Consider the following 12,680-nt stretch of genomic DNA (forward strand, 5'->3'; position numbering starts at 1 on the left):
TCTGATTATGATTCCAACAATAAACCTTCTCCCTGCTCCTTTCCATATCATAAGTCTGGCACTTAAGAAGTTATTGCACAGAGTGCACCAGTGTGGAAGATACTTTAATTATGCAACCCAGAATTTCACCAAATGAGAAACTCAATGTTCTAGGAGTTAAAAATTTATTGTACTATAGAGATTTAACATTCTTTTAATATATGTAATTATTTAAAAAAAATATATAATTTAGCAATATATTTAATTGCATTTGAAAACTGTGTAGTTGTCTCAATACCAAAAATTATTTTTTTTAATCTTGTTTATGTTTTGAACCTGAAACTTCATACAGTGGTGACATTTGCACGGCTTGCATTAATAAAATTATATACAGTGCATCCGGAAAGTATTCACAGTGTATCACTTTTTCCACATTTTGTTATGTTACAGCCTTATTCCAAAATGGATTAAATTCATTTTTTTCCTCAGAATTCTACACACAACACCCCATAATGACAACGTGAAAAAAGTTTACTTGACGTTTTGGCAAATTTATTAAAAATAAAAAAACTGATAAATCACAGGTACATAAGTATTCACAGCCTTTGCTCAATACTTTGTCGATGCACCTTTGGCAGCAATTACAGCCTCAAGTCTTTTTGAATATGATGCCACAAGCTTGGCACACCTATCCTTGGCCAGTTTCGCCCATTCCTCTTTGCAGCACCTCTCAAGCTTCATCAGGTTGGATGGGAAGCGTCGGTGCACAGCCATTTTAAGATCTCTCCAGAGATGTTCAATCGGATTCAAGTCTGGGCTCTGGCTGGGCCACTCAAGGACATTCACAGAGTTGTCCTGAAGCCACTCCTTTGATTTCTTGGCTGTGTGCTTAGGGTCGTTGTCCTGCTGAAAGATGAACCGTCGCCCCAGTCTGAGGTCAAGAGCGCTCTGGAGCAGGTTTCCAATTAAGCTGCGGAAACATCTCAAGGATGATCAGGGGAAACAGGATGCACCTGAGCTCAATTTGGAGCTTCATGGCAAAGGCTGTGAATACTTATGTACATGTGCTTTCTCAATTTTTTTATTTTTAATAAATTTGCAAAAACGTCAAACTTTTTTCACGTTGTCATTATGGGGTGTTGTGTGTAGAATTCTGAGGAAAAAAATGAATTTAATCCATTTTGGAATAAGGCTGTAACATAACAAAATGTGGAAAAAGTGATGTGCTGTGAATACTTTCCGGATGCACTGTAATTGCAGACACAAGCAACATCTCATGCAGGTAGTTTGAGTGATGTCCATCCATCCATCCATTATCTAACCCGCTGAATCCGAATACAGGGTCACAGGGGTCTGCTGGAGCCAATCCCAGCCAACACAGGGCACAAGGCAGGAACCAATCCTGGGCAGGGTGCCAACCCACCGCAGGACACAAACACACCCACACACCAAGCACACACTAGGGCCAATTTAGAATCGCCAATCCACCTAACCTGCATGTCTTTGGAATGTGGGAGGAAACTGGAGCGCCTGGAGGAAACCCACGCAGACACGGGGAGAACATGCAAACTCCACGTAGGGAGGACCCGGGAAGCGAACCCGGGTCTCCTAACTGCAAGGCAGCAGCGCTACCACTGCGCCACCGTGCCGCCCTTTGAGTGATGTATCATTTACATTTCAGTTGTACAAGTTTGAGGCAGACATTGAGATGACATACCTTTTGGTGGTTAGTCAGATAAATGGGTGACACCTCTTAGTAGAATTTTCCAGTCTAAGACCACCCCAGGTCCTACCATTAGAGAATCCACTGCATCCATTGAACAGTGTCATCTCCAGACAGAGGAGCAACTTCAGCGACTGCTGTCACCGTCTTGCTCCACTGGCAGACTGAGGAGATCGTTCCTCCCCCACATTATGTGACTCTTCAATTCCACCCGGGGAGGGTAAACGTTAACATTATACAAAGTTATTATCTGTTATACCTGCATTGTTATCACTGTTTAATTGAATATTGTTTTTTATGAGTATGCCGCTGCTGGAGTATGTGAATTTCCCCTTGGGATTAATAAACTATCCATCCATCCATCCAATGTCATCTGTTCCATCTACATGAACATAAAAAACAAACAAAATAATATTTAGTTTTTCACTTAAAAATAAATTTCAAGATTGAAAATGTTTTATGTCTGTAAAACTTTTCATGAAAAATTTAATTAAGCTTCATTTTAGCATAATTACATCTTCGTATGTAATGTCAAAAAACTTAAATCAAAACTTATATATATATATGAAATGATTTTATTGCTTTTTTTTTTTGCTATCATGTTTTATGTTTCCTTCTGTCAGTATGAAGATGTAGTGACCATGTGTGAATTTGTAATGCAATCAGATAAAGCATAAAAGCTTCCTATTCTTTGCATGTGCGTGTTGGCTTCATCCAGACTATCCAAGGGACATTTAGTTGCAGTGTGAAATAAAAATACTTTAGGAGCAATAACTAGAGGTATAGCACAAATCATAATTACATTTAAAGTTGCATTTAAAAATGAAAAGTGTAATAAAATATACATACAGTTCATATGATATATGGAGACATAAAATGTACCCATCGATCCATTTTCATTACCCGCTTTCTTTAATACAGGGGGAAAGATGTAATCTTCCATTTTACAATTTAGTGCCACACTGTTTTGTAAATCTGCAGCAGGCTTCACACACTATATAATTGTATCAGCCTGCAGAACCATATTTCTTCTTGATCTTTCAAGATAAGGAGAGACTGTGAATACTAAAAACTTGTAAAGCATGTTTATTATTGACATTTTTTCATTGTGTATAAGGCTTTTGCTCTTTGTTGTGTTTGGGCAAACAAAGAGGGCAGCTTTGATTACATAGTTGAAAGCAGTTTGGAATCCAGGAGGTGGGAAAACGGATTTAAAAAGAAAAATCAAGCCAGACAAGTGAGTAAAAGCTGGGTGATTTAGAGCCACTCCACGGTTAAAGCTTAGTGTAAATCTGAAGGGGCATGGGTGACGTGCAAATCTTGAACTTCCTAATTATGTTGCATTTTCTGCTTTGTGTCTCATTTTTCCTTTCATTGAAAGGCTCAACTAAAAATCTATCGAATGTTAAGAATGACTTATCAATCATTGGACTGTTTTATTTAGCTGAGTGACATCCATATTATAGACAGTTTGTTTTTGCTTTAGTTATTTTAAAACTATATTAGATTACTCCTAGTTGCATTCATTTTACACAGATCTGTCACCAGTGTGTACACATTGGTTATTGGATTCTTCCAAGACCTTATTTCTTTAAATTCTATACAGTATATACCTGTAAATTGTCTTCTTGGTTTTAAGAAATGTATTTTATTCTTGGATTAAAAACATATATTCTTTAAAACACATTAAATACGAAGATACTTTTATGTAATTTACTCCTACATCCTTCAGCAACATCTTTTAAGTTAATTAACAATTGTAAATTGACTCCAGTTAAGTGAGTGTGTGTCTGATCAGGGTTTTCTAAATGTGTTAGTGTGGATTTTCTCTTGGTACTCAGGTTTTAACTCCCAAAGACATGCATGTGGCAGCAAAGTGTGGTTGAAAAGAATTAACAGATTGATATAGTTTTTGGCAATGTCAATAATAAGATAATTTGGGCAGGCTTGTATTTTCTTTCCCTCTCCTTTCTCTGTATGGAGTTTTCTGACCATTAGACTTATATCAATGTATTTGATGCACACTTGTTTTTAAGAAAAAGAATAATGCAAGATTATTCAAATATAACTAGTTATATATTGACATAAAAGGCAGGAGGTAACACAAACATCGCTCAGAAAAGGATGAATGTTCTTAGTTAATTTAAAGGTTTATTTTAGATATTCTTGGTTTTGCAAGCTTTTTAGTTTACTCTTTCACTTTTTTGTAGTGTTAGTGTGATGTCACAGTCGGTGTACCCTTTCTTTAATGCATAACTTTGGGTGAGAGAGAGACAAACCTTAATGTAGCAGTTTTGTTTCCAAATTACTGTAAAAAAAATTGTAGAACCAAGATGTTTTTTTAACAAATGAGCTTCTTGCGTAGTAATAATCAAAAATGCAATAGCAGGTCCTTAGCTTTTTGTTTACTAGCTATTTAGAGGTCTAATTTATCTTGTCACGGATGAACAGTTTTAAGATAATAATTCTTTAATGAAGTGATGATGTGTGTTGTTGCACATCATTGCTCCAGTTTCAAGTAGAGAATTTTGCTAATGTTGGAGTGGACTCTTTGCGTTTGCCATGTCGTCCTCTGTCCACGGTATGGTGTGATATTGTCTTCTTCATACTGCTGTTACTCTTTTCCATACCATCTATAACTTCACAGGGAAAGGCGTTACACTTTCTGGCACATTAGTTTAGATGCCGAAGTGCCATTTTTCAAGTAAGCCTTTCCTTATTCTTCCCAGACTCCAGAAGAAGTGGATCTTAGAGTTACTTCATGGTGTCCAGTTCCAAGACCCTTTTGGACTTCAGGCCTAAAGAAAATCCTTTCTTTCTCTCAAGAGAGTAGGTCAACCTCCTTCTCCTGAGATAGAGAGAGCACAAATCGATGTGTGCACATTGGTACATATCTAGTGTCTGTTTATTTTATCTGTCAGAGAGGGGCAGAGTTCAGCTTGTGGTTCAAGCTTGAAATGAATGTTTTTTGGACACCTTTTTGCTGATAGAGTATCTTATCAGATGACACGTGGAGACCAAGCTCACCTAATGTGCTCAAGACATTTGTGTTAGTGTTCACTCAGGAATACAGGTGGAGGGAGATTCAGTTGTCTTTCTCCCTCTCTGCTAATGCTGCATTAATGTAATGTCTGACAAATGGAAAATATGAGCTTGTCAGTTGCAAATTTAATGTGAATGGCATTAGAACTGGGAGCTCCCAGTAGGACAATACTGAGATAACCATGCTACCTGAGTTCTCAGCGTTGGTTTTTCTCCCAAAAGTCCAACCAGAAATTCACATGAATGTTTCAAGGTGATAACATTGAGATGTAACAAGAGGAAACTGTGAAAGTCCCCATAGTGTGTGAATGCAACATAAATCTACTCTTTTAACAGGTTTTGTATATCGCAGAAAGTCTGGCCAATTGGGGTGATACCCACATTTTCACTTCAATGTTAGGTAATTTACAGATCCTAAGTTTGTCTTTGTGAGTGTTTGTGTGATTGAGCCATGCAATGGACTGGTACCCTGTTCAGAATTAGCTGTGTTGAAGTGCTTCTGGAAAATGATCCAGCTCTTTGGTGACTGAATTACATTTAGCGGGCTTGGAAGATGAATGAATGAATGAAAGCTGCTTTGGATAAAATCATCAAAAACATATCACAGTTTCTGAACATCTGCCTTTAGAGCAGTGGCAGATGGATACAAACTACTGATGATTGCCTGGTAAACCTTTAGTGTACATTTTATTTCAGAGGTTATGTTTATTTTAGTATATTGAGTATTTTTAGGGGGCTGTCTCTGTTTTCTCTCATACTTTTATATATCTGACTCTGCCCACCTTATTAGGTTTCTAGGGCAACACTGTCCAGCTGGCATTGGTATGATTGATTAGCATCCCTACTGAGGGTACATGAACATTATGCTTTAGAGCTTCTGTAACACTGTCTTATTTAGTGATTTTTTTATGTTTAAATTGTCTTTGTATCCTTTATTTTTAAAATACCTTTCTGTGATGTTGGTGATCTATCTCCTTATTGAGCTAGCCTTGTGGAGTAAAGTGTATTCAAGGTGTATTGTTTTTTTTTTCTTTGGTTACAGTTCCAGTTTTTGGGGTGGTCTGTCCACCCTTTCAGTGTGTCTTGTATGACCAGCCAAGCACAGAGGGGTATGATCCACTTGTGTCCCACTGATCAATGTTATTCCAGCAAGATGCAGGCAACATGTTTGAGTGTGATAGATTTAAAAGGAAATATGTAAAAAGTGGCATAATGAGAATGCAGATTATCATCGTAGATGATGAATAATAAATATTAATTAAACCACAAGGTAAAAATTGCAAAATGATAGCAAAATTGGCACAGTTAATCACAACAGCAAACGGAGGGCATCCTCTAACAGGCAGACAATCTAAAAACCCTAAAGAAACCAGAGTTAGTGGCTATAAGGCACAATGTTTGACCACTCCAAAAGGAGTGTACGTTCGTTGTAACTTGCTCACCTCACCCAGACATGACTGCCTTATGGTTAACTTTGGGCTGGAGCCAGAATAGGTCAGAATGGATGAAGGGTCCAAAGACCCTAGCTGAGTCAAACTAGCGCTACCTCTACAGAGTTTTTTGGAAACTCTTCACTTTAAATTTGCTATTGTTGTATCGTTAGGGCCAGGCTTCCAGTCCTACTTTCTTGTAAATACTACTCTCCCCTAATGTCTAGCAGAGTACCACTGTATACTTCTCTTGGGTGGTGAATGCCAGAAGTGTCCCAGGCAAGGTTCAGGAACTCTTCAGTCTAAAGCACACACAAGTGACACACCTACAGTATGTGTGTTTGGTCTGAGGTCACTTGGAAGAAATTCTCAGATGATTCTGCACTTATGGGGAGTATTCATAAAGGGGATGAGACAGAATATAGAAGTCAGGTGGTGGTGTTTGTTTTGTTTCCTGGTGCAACGAGAATTGTCTATATCTTAACATCAGCAAAACCATGGAACTGGTTATTGAGTTTCGCCACACCAAAGAGCCTTTGTGTCTGGCCACAATTCATGGGGTGAATGTAGAGGTGATGCACTCCTACAAGTAGCAGGGGGTTCACATTAAGAATGGACTGGAGAAACTACATAAGAAAGGACAGTGCAGACTCTCTTTCCTTAGGAGACATTGTTGCTTTAATGTGGGAAGCGAGGTCCTTCACATCTTTTATAACTCTCTGATAGCCAGTGTGAAGTTCTAAGCTGTGGTATGCTGGGCTGGTACCGTATCATCACTTCAAGAGAGGCCCACCGAAACAATAAGCTAATTGAAAGGGCAAGCTCAGCTATAGGACACACTCTGGACCCCCTGGAAGTAGCAGAGGAGGAGAGACATTTAAAGCAAAATGAGTGTCCTTTTGAACAATGCTGCACATCTTCTCTTTGACTCACTGACATTGAGGATTTTCACACAGAATTATTTGGCAGAAATGTGGAGAAATGCTACTGGGGCTCCTTTATACCAACAATATGTCTGCATAATGCCTCCCTGTGACTGTGACAGTCAAGTCAGAACTTTTCTTTCTTTTTCATTTTCTTGTTTTCTAGTCATTCTGATGTGTGTTCAGACCAAAGTGTGTGTGTGTATTTATTTATTTATTTGAAGAGCTGTAAAAAGCCAATTTTTCCCACTGTGGACAAATAAAGTTCTGTCTATCTAACATGAGACTTCATACCCATCACCCTGGGGCTATAACCTTCTTCTATAAAGTAACACTTAAAGTGCTTTTGCATGAGGCTCCATGATCTTTGTGTTAAACATAAAATTATAGTAACTAGTGAACTGGGTTATGAGAAATTACTTGATGCTCTGTATTATTTTAAAAGGGAGAAACTGATATTGAAGGTGTCAGACCCTGTGCTTAATGTATATAAGACACTTTAGTATTAACAAGAATTTATATTGTCATGATTTGTTTATGTTAATCATTAAAATTAATGTGGTTTTACTGTATAGTTAATACAATTAAATGCTTTGTATTTGTAAATATGTGCAAGGGGCCTTATCCTCTGCCAAAAGCGCTTTTCAAAATAAAAAATGAAATTAAGTGCTTTGAGGTCAGTTTTCAGTTCTTGTCAAAAGCTAGCAGTGTCCTTTATTTGTATGTAAGGCATAACCTTCTTGTAAAGTTCAATGGATGTAAAGAGTATTTGTTGTGGGTTTCCTGTGATGTTGAGTGTCATCTCGCATAATGTTTTTGCTTGATAAAAGGTAACCTGAGACTGGCCTTTAATGCCATGTTTTTGCCCAGTTTTGGCCTGTTTCCTTGTTGATCATCATTATAAAAGCAAGAGAATATTGCCTGTTCAGTGCAAACATGATAACTGTCTGTTTATGGAATTGGGAAAGTGTATTGTTCTTTGACAAAATGTACAGTTTAAGACAGCTAGTGTACACATCATAGGAGTATCTTAAAGGAAGCAACTTTAGATAAAGATTTATCAGGGCACCTTGTATTGTTGAGATTTTGGGAATGTTTGCACTATAGTTTTTGGTTTTTATATCTTACTTTATATTTAATTTTTATGACCTTCTAGTTTTTTACAGTTATTTATTTTACATTTTACTGCCACTTTGTTTTTTTCAGGTGTATCACCATCTTGAATTTTTTTTTGGATCATCCCACCATATTGTATACAGCACCACATATTTGCTGCTAATTTGTTGCACCTTTTTTTTTACTGTAATGTCCAGAAGTAATCAAGCAAGTGGTATTTATAGATGGTGATGTGCTACTCCTGGTGTTCAAGATTTTGTTTTTAAAAACAAATGCCTCACAATATAGCTAGTTATTTCAATAGATTTTTTTTTTTGGTTTTTATATTTATTTCTTCTGCTTACAAGTCTGTTTTATGTCTTTTTGATCTTGGATTTTTAGTTCATTCTGATTTTTCTGGCTTTAGATCCTTGTTATGTTTTTCATGAATGCCTTCATCCATTCTTTTGTAATTATTAACATAATTACTGCCTCCTCTTCATGGCACAACAAGCATTAAATCCTGCGTAAAGTGATAAATCAAAGTTAGGCTAATATAAATGTAAAATATTTGGGAATGAATGAGTGAGGAATGGCAGCTGCTATCCACACCCATGCTGCAGGTGCAGCATTCCCAGTCATACCATGTTTACGGAGAACAATGTAGGAATTTAGTTCCAACAAGGAAGACTAGCTTCAGTCACAACAGAACTGCAAAATATACCACCAGAGATATATGTCCTCACTGTTTTTCTGTGCATACTGGTCTTCCCAGAATGATTACAGAGTGGACAAATTTCATTCAATGCCTTTTATAAGCACAGGGACATATGAAGACATAGTATATAACATTGGACCTTTTAAAAGTTTGGACAAGAAATCGCAATATAACACTTTAGGGGCCTCCGGGTGGCGCTCTTCTCCAGTTGTGGTCCTGACCCTGACATGGACATCTTGACAAGAATTAAAATACTGCCATCGATCTTGATGCTTAGACTGTTGTACGCATCAACAACAACAACATTTATTTATATAGCACATTTTCATACAAACAGTAGCTCAAAGTGCCTTACATATTAAAGAATAGAAAAATGAAAGACACAATTATAAAACAAAATAAATCAACATTAACATCGAATAAGAGTAAAGTTCAATGGCCAGGGGGGACAGAAAAAACAAAAAAAAAACTCCAGACGGCTGGAGAAAAAAATAAAGTCTGTAGGGATTCCAGACCATGAGACCGGCCAGTCCCCTCTGGGCATTCTACCTAACATAAATGAAACAGTCCTCTTTGGATTTAGGATTCTCACAGAAGGGCTTGATGATGATGATGGTCACGTAGACTTCTGCCTTTTAATCCGTCCATCATTGTTTGAGCATCATGAAGCTTTGAGTAGGTGGTGGTGGCGCAGGCCACCACCACAAAGAAACCGGAAAAAGAAACAGAAAAGAGAGTAGGGGTCAGTACCGATTTTAGAGCCACCATGAATAGTTATTTTGAGGAGATTGAACATATAGGCATGGGAACAACCTAACATTTCTTTGGTAATTTGTAGTAGTATTCTAAGATTCAGTAAAGTAAACCAGAGAGCATTTATTTATTTATTTTTTTAAAGGATAGACATTTGCAAAATAACAGGGAGAAGAAAACCTACTAGCAGGCCTGTATAGAGTAGTTAATTGACTTGTTTATTTTTACAGTTTCAGTTATGTTCACTTATTTTTCCTTATTTATGATAAATGACCTAAAGTTTTTTTTTTTTCTGGTTTCATGTCAGTCCTCACAGGGCATGCCACATTCTTGCATGAATTCAAGCCACCTTGCTTCCTCCCCCTTTTTTTCCCCACTTTTTAATAATGGCATTCTGAAATACCATTATTTTTTGATCTTTATTTTGTAGAGCTTTTACATACGAGAAAACGATCACAAAGGTGCTTTACGAAACGCACACACACACACGCATATTATGTTTCTAAATTCTGACTGCTGTCCATATAAGTGAAAGTGAAATAGACAGCTGAACCGTAACACTCTGTTTTGTCAGTGAACATTGATTTTGAGCCTTGAATACAAAAAAAAAAATCCGTATTTCAAACGTGTCAGATGAGCTGGTTTGATTTTTTTTTCCTTTCTTCCTGCCAGTTTATACCAGTTTTTTTTTTTTTTAAACAACTGTGTTGAGGATTTTCTTTCCCATTTTCAGGACTGAGAGATCAGTTGTGCTATGAACTTTTACTTAAAAGCCCTTTAATCTCTGAAGCATTCACTCACTTAGCCAACTGGTTGGTTTGGTTTCTGCCACCTACTATTGGAAAGTGGGAAAAAATGCAGAACACACTAGAAGAGCAAGTTTGTGAGGAGACCCTACTTAAAAGGGAGACATGGATATTTAATTGTATGCCTGGCTTTGTCAAAGTCTGCAATCACCTGACCTACAAGAGAGACCACATGAGTAGCTGCTGATACTTATTAGTTGAGGGCGTTGTGCGTTTCATGTGCATGTTTTACATGCTACTCCTGGAAAAAAAAAATAGAATCCATTAATAATAATTCTGTTTTTTATTTTAAAACAGCATCTTACACTGTTAACCATCTTGAATAATATAGAATTTGGATCTGTTTTTAGATTTAAGAAAACATCTCAATGGATTGATGCCTGCTGGTAACATTGCTGCATGACGAATTGGAAGTCCTTCATTTGAAACTACAGTAATTCTAAATAGTGTGTTTTTTTTTATCCATTAAGGTAAGTTAGACATATTATTTTTTTTAAATGATTAGCTCTAACATAATTGCATATTTTGGAAAACTGTGTCTGCTAATTCCTGTTACTCCCAGACAAACTTAAAGACTTCTACAGCAGCCGCCCTTCATAATGATTACTGTTTTCCTTATGTTGTATGTTTGTATTGAAGTATTATAAGCTCCTTAAAATCAAATCCCTTGCAATTTATGATGTTATAATAAAATATTTGCTATGAAGTATTTGCCTTTTAGATTTTAATTAAGAAAGTGATTTTCTTAAACATTTTAGAAATACTAAACAAACAAGCAACCTACTGGCAGTTTAGAATATTGTGCAACTGTTTGCATATATCTTTTTACTTTACCTAGAGTACATATCCATAGGTGTATTATTCTGTGTGTGTGTGTGTGTGTGTGTGTATGTGTGTATGCTGAGATGAATGAATGTATGCGTTTTGCTTCGTATACAACTGCTGTCAGATTTTTTTTTTGGTATTGATAGCAGAACAGTTTGTCTGTTAAGTCATTTAACTTAAAATATGTAGTAGTTAGAGCTTATGGTCGTAAGAGTTAAAGTGACAAGATTATTTTCTGAACCCACATAATTCAGTTCTAGGGCCTTGAGTCAAAGTCTATTACCTCAGTATCTGTTTTTCACATTGCTTATATTTATACTTGTGTGCCTATGCTTATAATCAACCACATTTAATAATTTTTTTTTGTATATACCGCAATACATGCAGTGCTTTGACACTTAATGGGATTTACATCTCCTAAAATAAAACAAAAAAAGAAAAAGTAGAGCGAATGGCGCAACTGCTTTTGTTCACAAATCAGCTATGCTTGTGTGTGTTTAGTTGTTTTTGGGGTTGCACCTAGTAATAAGGAGCATAGGTTTATTTGAACTGCACTTCAGTTCCCTGTCCAAATCAGTGAGCATTTCATCTATTGCATACTTTTTTTTTATAGCAGTAACCTTAATTTAGTTTTGGACTCTTGCCCAGGGTGGATACCTGAATTCCATCATTTCTTTCATTCTAAATCCTATTGTCTTCCTCCAGTCATCTTTGGTGAAACCTGCTAGCCTAGAATCCATTGCTTTAAAATATGTCTGCATTTTTTTGCTTCTGAGCCAAACTAGATGTATACTTTTGGAAGATTCTAGCAAGATTTCACAAGTATCAGGCTGACAGTTTGCCTGCTTGCTGTTTAAAGAACAATTTTATTTTGTTTTTTGTACTTTCTGTGCAGGTTAGATTGATTGGCCACTCTAAACCGCCCCTGAATAAGTGAATGTAAGTGTGTATATGACTGTAAACCTTTGACAGACTGAAATCCTTTCCTTGTTTGGTTCCTGTCTTGTGCTGCTGAGACTCCCTATGACGCTCACATTGGATTAGGTAATTTGAAGAAATAAATACGTGGAGTATCCCTCCATCCACCCATGATAAGTATTCAGATTTTAGAATAAAAGGCATACATTTCTTAGTATTTACTGTATAAATAAGTGCCACTTGCTCTTTGAAATAAAAAAATATATGTTTATATTCATACAATATGTTATTAAATTCCTTATTTTGCCATATGCAACCATACAGCTTTGAACTTTTGCAACACAACTTACTGTTGAAACAGCAGAGTGTCATGCTGTCTCTGATTAATTTTTTTTTACAGTTTGGGGCAAAATTAAATGTGGCCATTTATTCAGATGTGCTATCTTGCACTCCTTAATTTTTTCTGTT

General features: G+C 36.6%; 1 protein-coding gene across 4 annotated transcripts in view; it reads left to right on the forward strand.

The window, feature by feature from the left end:
- The window catches only part of rab27a (RAB27A, member RAS oncogene family), a 61,159-nt gene that overhangs the window by 17,386 nt on the left and 31,093 nt on the right, over positions 1-12,680 (forward strand). For 3 of the 4 annotated variants that reach the window (XM_039770270.1, XM_039770269.1, XM_039770273.1), the window contains one exon: positions 10,820-10,939. The exons of the other annotated variant lie outside the window; for it this stretch is intronic. The gene's annotated coding sequence lies outside the window, so the exon portion shown is untranslated. The remainder of the gene's footprint in view (positions 1-10,819; positions 10,940-12,680) is intronic. 4 annotated transcript variants of the gene reach the window in all.

This window comes from Polypterus senegalus, chromosome 12 (genome assembly GCF_016835505.1).
Source record: "Polypterus senegalus isolate Bchr_013 chromosome 12, ASM1683550v1, whole genome shotgun sequence".
NCBI classification, from domain to species: Eukaryota; Metazoa; Chordata; class Cladistia; order Polypteriformes; family Polypteridae; genus Polypterus; species Polypterus senegalus.